Genomic DNA, 10583 nt, shown 5'->3' on the forward strand with positions numbered 1-10583 from the left:
TAAGATGTTATTATATTACTTTTATTTTTAAATATAATATTAAATATTATTTTATGTCAAAAAAATACTCAATATAACATATCTTAGATCGTCTGGAAGCAATATTTTTTTTTACTGAAAATACTGTTCTAGATAATATTTATGAAAAATTGAGGGATCAATTAAAAATGATTTTTTTTTTTTCACATAAAATAGAATTTAGAATTTTCAGACGTTTTTAAAGTTATCCGATAGCTTGGAAATTTGAAGCCATTGTACCTTCTCGTTAAAAATCCTTTAATTATCATTCTCCGTTCAGTCTAAACTGTTAATTAACATTGAAATAAACAAAAAAATATACCTTTACAACTACATAAATGTTTGTTTAAAATCATAGCACTTACGTGAATGGGATACAAAAAAAAATAATGATCCTATAAATTAAAAAATAACCAGTTTACTTGTTAGTTCAGTATATTAATTTATTTAAAAAATTAAATTGACCTTCACACCCTCATGTAAAAATATAAAACGCCAGGAATGTTACTATATCCAAGATCTGGATGCTAAGCTTTGAAGTAAAAAATTCCCTGTTATATGATGATCGAAGCATGGATTTTATTTTTAATTACATCTAATGCTTAAGAGTGTTAAACTGGAAAATAGGTTTGGGGAAGGCACATGAATGAAGAAATAAAATATAAATGAAAACGTAAAGTAAAATTAGTTATATATGATGGTTATATTTATATTAAATTATATGATAATTATTGAAGAGTAACAACCAATATTTTTACTAGTTAATATATTTTAAATCAGGCATTTTAAAGCCGTTATATTAAGCCGTAGAATTACTCCGAAACATCGATGCACATATTTTTTTGTGATGTAAGATATCGCATGGTAAGGCATATCGTATATATGTCAATGAAGAGTTTCAAAACAGGAAGATTAATTATTAAAATAATGTCCATCTTCTCATAATTAATTAAAGCTATAATCAGATAAATTTACAATTTTAGAGTTTTATGGCTTGGTTAGGAAAAGGGAAAAATGATAATTTTGGTACACACAAAAAATATTCTTTTAACTTTATAATTTAAGATATTAATTTAAAAAATAAATTGAGGTATTAGATATTACCTTTAAAAATTAATAAATTAAATTTACATTAAAATTAACTAATTAAACAGTTTTGCAAGTGGCTAATTAAGGATAATGGGACGATCTAGGGTTGTAATCCTCCCAGTTAATACTGTATTGCCGGGCTGTCGCGTCCTCTTAGGTGATTAAACATTACGCTTTACAGTTAATTATTAATTGGTCATTTTTTTATTTTATATTACCTTGTTAATTAGGGTAAAGTTAATGGTAATTGATTTTCTCGTCGGCTTTTTTTTTTAACTTTAATAGCATTAAGATTTTATTAACATTGCTACGTTTATTTAAAAAAAAACATTTTCAGAAAATTACATTGTACAAATTGCTTGATAAATTCTCTCAATAGAGAATTAATTATTTTTATATCTATTATTTATTATACGATGTTGATGGTAGGTTGATGCTGGTTTTAAGCATTGTCAAAACATTCTCATTAAAAAATAACTAAAGTATTTTACGCATAACCTACTGAGCATATTTAATTGTATGAAGAAATATCATGATTATGAGGCTTATTGGAAAAACGTGGTGAAATGGGTTTCCTTGCAATTTGCTCATTTTCAATCTTTGAGCCCCTTCTATTATTAGGTGGATGTGGGATGTATATGATAGCAAAATGAGAGTGTTTAGGTACTTTGCTAGGTCGTAAAATCATCTTGAGAACATCCGTATACTTTCTTTGACTTTGGGGGTGTTTATTTATTTGTGAAATATCTCGTAGCTAATACAAGAAGGAAACAAACTCTCTATTTCATGTCAGAATAAAAAAATTCTATTTCTTGTCTTTTCAGTTTTATTAAAATTTAAAGAAAAAAAAAGAAAACAGTTACTATAAAGAAAAACGGAATAAAACTAAAAATGAATGGGTTGTTGGTTTGAGCTAGATTCATTACTATACTTCGTTGGACAGTTGCATTTTGTATATGTCAATTTTTGAAGTTATTAACCTTTTTATTCCAAATATAATTTACTCCTGTCCTCTAGTGATTTACTTAATTTAGGAAGCTTGATTATCTTGTTAAATCTATTTCTTTCATCAAATTTTATATAACTTGAATTGTTTTATCACGTTGTCAATTATAGATCACGTTATAGATTATTATTTTATTTCTATATTATCTAAACGGAAGTATTTTGCCGCTTTCCTAGGTTAGTTTATCATGGCTATTGTTTTTTTATTTGCTGACTGCACTATTTGATCAGCCCATCCATCGATGTTCTACAGTTCTTCAGCATGATATTTTGCTAAATATTGTTGCATCCTTGGTTGTGAAGATCAAACCTAGATTTCAACAGGTTTAATTCACATTTTTTCTCGTTTTTTTTTTTAAATATAGTTCAATTAAAGGATTTTTATTGTTTTGGAAGCTCTCAGTTTTATTTTGTTGAATATTTTTATTATTTTGAAAGCTCAAAGCTCTCAAGCATCATTGATTTGAAAGTTCTCAACTGGAACAGCCCTGATGAAGCTCTACAAAGTGGAGCGAAACCCTGACCCACACCCCTGACCTTCTTCATAATTTGATTTTTAGAAATACAATGGTATCATATAAATCACATAAAATATAGATTTTTTAAAAGTATCTTTTCAGAAGGAGAAGGTTTGAAGAAATTAAACAGAAAAGGAACTAATTTGATCTTGAGGATATAGGATCGAAGGATACTAAAATAGGTACAACAGGAAAATATTTTAGATTTACAAATGACAAAAAAAGGAACAAAATAACAACCCACTAATTTTTATTTTTGATCAGTTTGTCTTTGTTTTGACTACTTTATCTTCTTGAAAATATGAAAGCCTTACAAACTTTTTCATTCGAAATAAAAGAGTGGCTGGATGATATGAAAAAAATTGGTGGTATTACGTTTAGGGACTAGCTTCAGCCAGCATTCCCTTCTTCGTCGAAATAATTTATGGGACCCTGAACAATCTATTTTCCTTCTTTTAAAATCACCAGCATTAAGTCTGTATATCGCTCTTCTGATCGTGCAAATCACTTTCAGGGAATATAGAAATAATTACACAGAAGATAGAAAAATATCTAATAGGGTACTAAAATTAAAATTAAATCAAAATTTTAATAATTTAAGGTAAACTTTGTTAATGATCCTTTATTAGCTTAATTTTTATCGTAAATATGTAAAGAAAAATTAAACTTTGATAAATATTTCACTGTCTAATTTTTTTCATGTTAAAGATTAAAAGCAATGCAGCGGAGTCTGTTCAATAAAAATGTCCCTTTTATAATGAAACATTAATATTTTTATTGTAAATTTTATTTTGTATCATATATTTTTATATAAATATTATATGAGTATATATTTATTAATTAAGTTTAAAAATTTTTTATTAGAAGATTAGAGGTATTAAAAAAAAATATTGGAAATTTTTTACAACGTTTTTCGTAATAAAGGTAGACACCTTGGCGTGAATATAAAAATTGGTGTCTTACTCCTTTATGTTATTACTTTCCTAGTACTTGTTTCAGTAAATTTTTTTTTTTAAATATTTATATTTTAGTACGTAAAACATCTTTTTCCGGATATCATTGCACATTTAAACGGATTATACTGCACATTACTTCCATATATCAACTTGTTTAAGCCCCACATGTTGTACGTTTAAAGGAACATCGTTTAAAAATGGCGAAGTGAGCCGAAATATCCACCCCTATAGCAAAGTATGCATTTATGATTTCTGAAAGACACCATAACAATTCACAATAACCACAGTCGAATCTTGTTGATTCCGTTTATATGTGGTTTTGAGCTTATTTGGTTTTGAGCTTATTTGGTTTTGAGCTTATTCTTGTGCAGAAGTATTTGATATTGTCTTCTCTGCTTATACACTAGAGTAGTTGGTTTACTCCGAATGTCTGAGATGATTTTCCATTCACCCAGATTCTATTATATAGGTGGATTTATACTCTTAATGATATATATTTTAATGGATCTTGATATTGACCTAACCTGAAAATCCACTAATATATATGCGTATATATATTCTAATAAATTTCGTTTGATTTTAATGATATATACAGCCTTTGGTAGATCTTTCCTCATCCACTCCTCTTCCCTATGGAATTCTATTCCCTCCTTCATTGGTAGGTCCAATACCCTTCCAACCTTCAAATCCCGTATCTTCGACCATCTTCTGTCCACCCAATTCCGGAAGAATAACAATTGAAAGTTTCAAACAAGGTTTATATATTTTCCGTATTTAATGCTTCAGTTTTTCGTTTTAAACTTGTAAATATATGAATGAGCAGAAATTTTACCTTTCCATTTATTACAATTAAATACAAGAGAATTAAACTAATTCTCCTTTTATTTATTATCAGAAGTTAGTCATCTTATGTTTTATGATATGACATAGTTTTATTTTATTTTTTCTATTTTTATTTTATATACTTTTTTAATTATTGTTGTTAATTTTTATCTTTTCGAATTCACTGTTTTATTATATCTTATGACTTTTTATAATTTCATTTTAATTTTGTACTTTACTCTAACGATTTAAAGCCTAATTTTGACGCCTGTATATTATTCTAAAGGGATCAATCCCAGAAAAAATAAGGGTATTATTATTATTATAAATATCTTTTTTGTCTCATTCTTCTCAATGTTTCTTAAGCTCTCATTGCTGGGCACTCAAGTTAATATGTAGAGAAATTATCTTTTCATCTATGACTGCCTAATTATTTTTAATTTTCTTTTCTTTGATAAGCAAAATTTTATATCGCTCTAACTCAGTAGATTTGACATGATACATTTACATATATTTAGAACAATTGAAGTTTTAACATAAATTTTAATTGATTATTTAGCTAAAATTATCTTGTAAAGAATTGCCTCGTTCTTAATCAACAGCTCCTCTTTCTGATACGGCCCCGCTCCTTGTGAGATATTATTAGATTTGGTGTGTACTTTTGCATTCCAAATATAGACCGCTGGGATCATCTGTTCTAAAGGGGGAAAAAGGTAGTTTCGTTTTTCAAGAAGCAAGTAGAAAATATTTCTAAACATTATTTTATTCGATAAAAGTTTATTTCTCATTCTATATTTTTCATATAAGTGCATGTAATAGGAGACAAATTAAATACATGTCATTAAGAAATTCTATTTCAAAATCAATGTAATCATATATTTATTATGATATTATATATTATATATAATGTATTATCATATACATTTATATTTAATTTTTAATAAATACAGCATTTTTTAAAAAAATTTCTAGCTAGTAGTTTATGTTTTTTATTATTTTTTTTTTTATAAAAGTATTAAATTTTCAATATATTTTGTTGACATACATATCTTAAATGTTGGAAATTTAATCAAATCATGTTCATAAATTCAATAAGTTTTAAATCAGATTGAGAAGCTATATTAAGCATTATACTGTAAATTTATTTTCAAATTTTAGTAATTTATCTTTTGCTTGTTTAATTTTCATATCAAATGTCTCAAAATAGTTATAATCTTTCTAACGGTTATTGCTAATTGTAAATAACAGTTTTTATTATTTATACCAATAATATAGGTAATAAGTTATAATTAATTTATACAAAATATCGTTTTTCATGTCACATATTTATATTTTGTTATATTAGATGGACGAAATTCCTCATATATATTTATTTTTATTTAAAATATAAGAAAAGGTTTTATTTAAATAAAAAAATTATTTTAAAAATCTTATTAAATTGCAGGAAAAACTTTGGAATATTTTAAGCTAAATCGTTTTTAGGTTTTCTTGTTTACAGCCTTCATGTTTCAATATTTCTCTTTTCATAAAACTGAATGAGTTTGCTTGGTAACAACACGCGAGGAATATTTAAAAAATAATTAGCCACTCCATCCACTCTCCTGGTTAATGGTGCGAATCCCAAATGGGAGGGGGTTGATTCAGCCCCAAGCTTTTTTTAGATTAGGAGCTTATAAACCAAGCATTATCAAAACCTCCTATTTCCAATCGGAAAGGATTCTGGGCCTACGCCGAACGATTTACCATCAAAGTATTTTTAACAGCCAATGAGAATGGTGTAACAAAGTTCATGCTAATATGTTAAGTCGTTTAAAAGATGTACTCACTCACCTCCTTTATTAAAGCCTAGAAGATAGGATTTTTTGTTACCTAAAGTGGCCAATTTTTTATGAAAATCGGCTCTATTCTGCTATTAAATTTAATTCAACACTAAATCTCTTCCCGTTACCCGATTATATCGTTAAATTTTACATTATTAAAAAAAATAGTGGAAAATTAAAAACAAAATCCTTCCCCGCCGGACCCGACTTGCCAAGACCCCCAGGGAGCGACGGTCTCCGTGTTACCCTTACTTATCCGACTTTTTAAACAGACAAGTATAGCGAGTAGATTGGTCGATGCACGACATGTCACAATCTCACAAGAAGAGATCATAACACACAAAAAAGGCACCTTCCCCGCTGGACACGCCCCGCTAAGATCCCCGGGGAACGCACTTTATAATAATATTAAATTAAAATGGGAAGAGAAGAGGGGACTTTAAGATATAAACTTTTGTGAATAATTTGACTCTGATGCCCCATTGTACTTCAAATAATCAATAAATTTCATGCTTATCAAATGTAAGTCCCGCAGGTGCTTTAGATATCTATTGTTTTCTTGCCGGCAGTTTTTTTATGTTTTTACTAGCTATATTGAGTGGAAAATCAAAATATAAAAATATAATCAAGTCGAAATATGGAAATATGGCTAAGGAAACGCTCTGAGGCTCACACTTTTTTAAAAATTACTGCCAATATGTTTCATTAAATCATATATAATCAAATTTCAGATAACACTTTAGTTAGTGGAAGATTAACTTGTTTAATTCAACTCCTAAAACATAAAGATGAAGTTCACATAAATAAGAAAGAAATATATTATAAGGAATGAAATAGGTAATATAAATACAATTTTTTTTTCTTCTGAGTTTTCCTTTATTAACTACTAAATTGAGTTCCAATAAAAAAAAACATTCAAATCCTCTTAATCTTTTGTTTATCTATTCTTTGTTGGAATTTAGGCTCTTCTTCAGTTGTTACTACTAATTTCTCTTCTCTTTCTTTTCTATATTTTGATTTTCTGGGAGACCCTCCAATCCCACATCACCATCCTTGAAAAATGGTGCAAAACTGGAGGATTAAAATAAATTCCAATAAATCCCACCAAATCACATTTACCCTTCGACGTAAACCCATGACCTCTTGCCCTACAGTATCATTTAATAATACCCCACTTATTCCTGTCGAACAGATCCGTTACTTAGGACTATATCTTGACAAACGACTGACATGAAATCATCATACAAGACTAAAAAGACAAGAAACTGCTTGTAGATTCCGACTATTACAACATTTACTAGACAAACGGTATAAATTGCCAATCCATTACAAAAGACTTATCTACATGACTATTATAAGGCCTATCTGGACATACGGAGTTGAACTTTGGGGCTCCACTAAACCATCAAATTCCTCCAGAATCCAGTCCAAAATACTTAAGGCTTCTTACTTAGTCACAAATCAAGTCATCCATCAGGACCTCAATGTTCCATATGTTGCCGATTTGGCCAGAACCAGATACCGTTCCTTCCATAACATACTTCTCAACCATCCAAATCCACTTCTTTCTAACCTGGCTTCTCCTTCATTACCTAATAATCCTCCTAGGCGTCTGAAAAGAAGATGGCCTCGAGATCTTCTCCTCTAGAAATGTTATTGGAGTTCTATCAGTGGGTAGATCCTCCACATGTTTGTATCATGTCACTATGTCACCTACAGCAAATTTACTTGTTGTATATATGTGTATACAGTTGTAAATAACAATAAATAAATTATGAAAAAAAAAAGATTTTCTGGCGAAACCAAGGAACAAGGCGAATAAAATTGTTGCTTCATGGATGACCCCCTTTTATCCTGAAAATTTTTTTTTCTCCATTGTTCTTCTTTATTTATGGAAGAGAGATAGGAGAAAGAAGGTACATTTATTCGGTTAACGAATAAAGACCTTCTGAAGTCATTTCCTCTTTTTTAGCAAAGAGTCTCCTGTTATAATATTATTTTATATTTTATCATTATCGTTATCCATTTTAGATGCACCCTTCTCGGTATTACTCTTAGCTCGGGCAATGGGTATATTAATTCAAGTTTATATAAATATTTATTTGGAGAGACGAGGAGAGATTAAGCTGAGACTGGGAATGGGTACCAAGGCTTGGCTTCACTAATTAGCCAGCCTGAGGCTCCAATAAGGACCTCTTGCTTGTTGACTGCTTCTATATTGCTATTTATTTAACTTAATCCTAATTTTTGCTATGAGTTTCAATTTGATCTTTGAAATATATTGGGGATCATAGTAAAGCCTAGCATAGTAATAAGTTACAAATTAGAAAAAACCTAAAATATAGTTTGGGTAGTATGGTAGCAAAATTTTATTTGTGGACCCTCCTACTAAAACAGTTTTGAAAAAACTGTATTTAGGTAAACTAGAGTTGCTCGCTAATTAGTAATATGTTATTTTACAATGAGTTGATGAGAAGCCAACGGGTACAAGTCACTATTTGGTGGATAAGACATTTTTTGCTCTCTACCTGTCTGAACTGAATTTACGCTTTAGTGTTGACAAAATCTTGAATTTATTCAGTTCTGCAAAAATTAACTTTTTCAAATTTAATTTGATTCTTTTGGTGTGCTGAACCGGAAATGGACTCTTTTTAATTTCATCACGTATAAATGTTTCGCAAAATCAACGTATGTACGAGCAGTTTTGTAGCACAAAAATCTAGAAACTCGTACATGGCAATCATCCGGGCAACATCAAATTTTCGGGATATCAAAAAGATGTTGAAATATACTAAATTACACAGATCAAACTCTTCTAGATCAACTTCTTAGTTCGGATGTTTTGTTGAAGTTTTCTCTCATTCTGGTGATAACAATTAGGTATATTTCTGTATACCTAATGTATACATGTGCTGGATTTCAAGGCACTCCAAAATATTCAAAGAATCATAAATATATTGTATTATAAATATATCACAAATTCAAATTGATCTAGTAAAATGTTTTATCTGTGTTGCGGCCAACATATGATCGGTAATCGACTACGTGACATATGATATAAAAAACAAAACAAATCCGCTCTCTGTTGTTTTTTATACTGAAAACACACAGACTACTTCTTAACGTCTCACCGCACACACGTATCGTCTCTTTCATCTTCGACAGCTGAATCATCTTAGCCACGGCGGGCGGACTTCAACTCATCCTCCAAGAGGACAAGGCGGGCGGACGTACGTCCCTTACGTCCCTACTTCCGCGAGAACATCCTCTCAGAAAAACCTCAACAGGGGACCCACCAATCACCGGTGAAATAAGACTTTTTTTTCTCTCTTTTTGTCTAATTAATTTAATTTTGTAATAGTTCTAAGATTTATTTTTTTTCTAGTTTGTATATTTTTTGTGTTCGATTAATTTCATTTTGTAATATTATTAAGCTTTCTTTTTTTTCTTCTAGTTTATATATTTTTTAGTTTCTTTAATTATGTTTACTTGTTTGAAAATAAAAAATAACAAAATTCGAACATTTCTTTTCTTTTCACGGTTGGGCTAGTAAAGGTTTCTTCTGAACCCCTACCCGCCGTAAGAATCTGTTTTAAAAAACCAAAAGTAAACTAGAATTTTGTTAAGGACAATTTTTTATCAACTTTTCACTATTCTGCTTGGTGGTCTACATTTTTCTTTTTCACTTATTTACAATGTTCTAACTTTATGATTAAACGTACCATATACGTCTGTTAATTTCTTTATGTTTTCATTGATTATTATTTTTAATTCTTACTCTACTTGAAAATAGGTATTTTTATTTTCACATATCTGCAGTATATTTATTTGTTACCACAATCTCTTATTTAATCTTACTTTCAATATTATTTTTCCTCTTATTTATTGTTCTTACCAGATTTACCAGCTAGTTTTTTATAAACCTATTTATTTATTTTTCTATCATGGATTATTATTTTGTTAATTTATATCATACTTGGATTCTTATATTTTTATATTTCAAGCATCTATATGTGATGTAATGATCCCGATATTTTAAACCCATTCTTTCGGTTCACTGTTTTATCCTTCTTTCTCCCTTTACTGATGTCCTTATAACCTATCACGTTAACGTACAGTCACTACTAATCCATATTGGTGAATTCTAGGACGTTTTTCTCCACAACTTTTATCACCTGATCGCTCACCTGAAACCTGGCTGAAACCCTCGATCCGGTCCCCTCAAGTTTCCTTACCCCCACTGTACCATACTCAAGAGTAGACCGTACCAGTGGCGGTTTATTGTTATTGGTATCCTGTAAGGGAAATAGTCCGGCAAGTGAGTTTAGTGGTTCTTTTTGCCAATCCCTGGCATC

Source organism: Halyomorpha halys, unplaced genomic scaffold (assembly GCF_000696795.3).
Source record: "Halyomorpha halys isolate HHAL.00 unplaced genomic scaffold, Hhal_1.1 Scaffold390.1, whole genome shotgun sequence".
NCBI classification, from domain to species: Eukaryota; Metazoa; Arthropoda; class Insecta; order Hemiptera; family Pentatomidae; genus Halyomorpha; species Halyomorpha halys.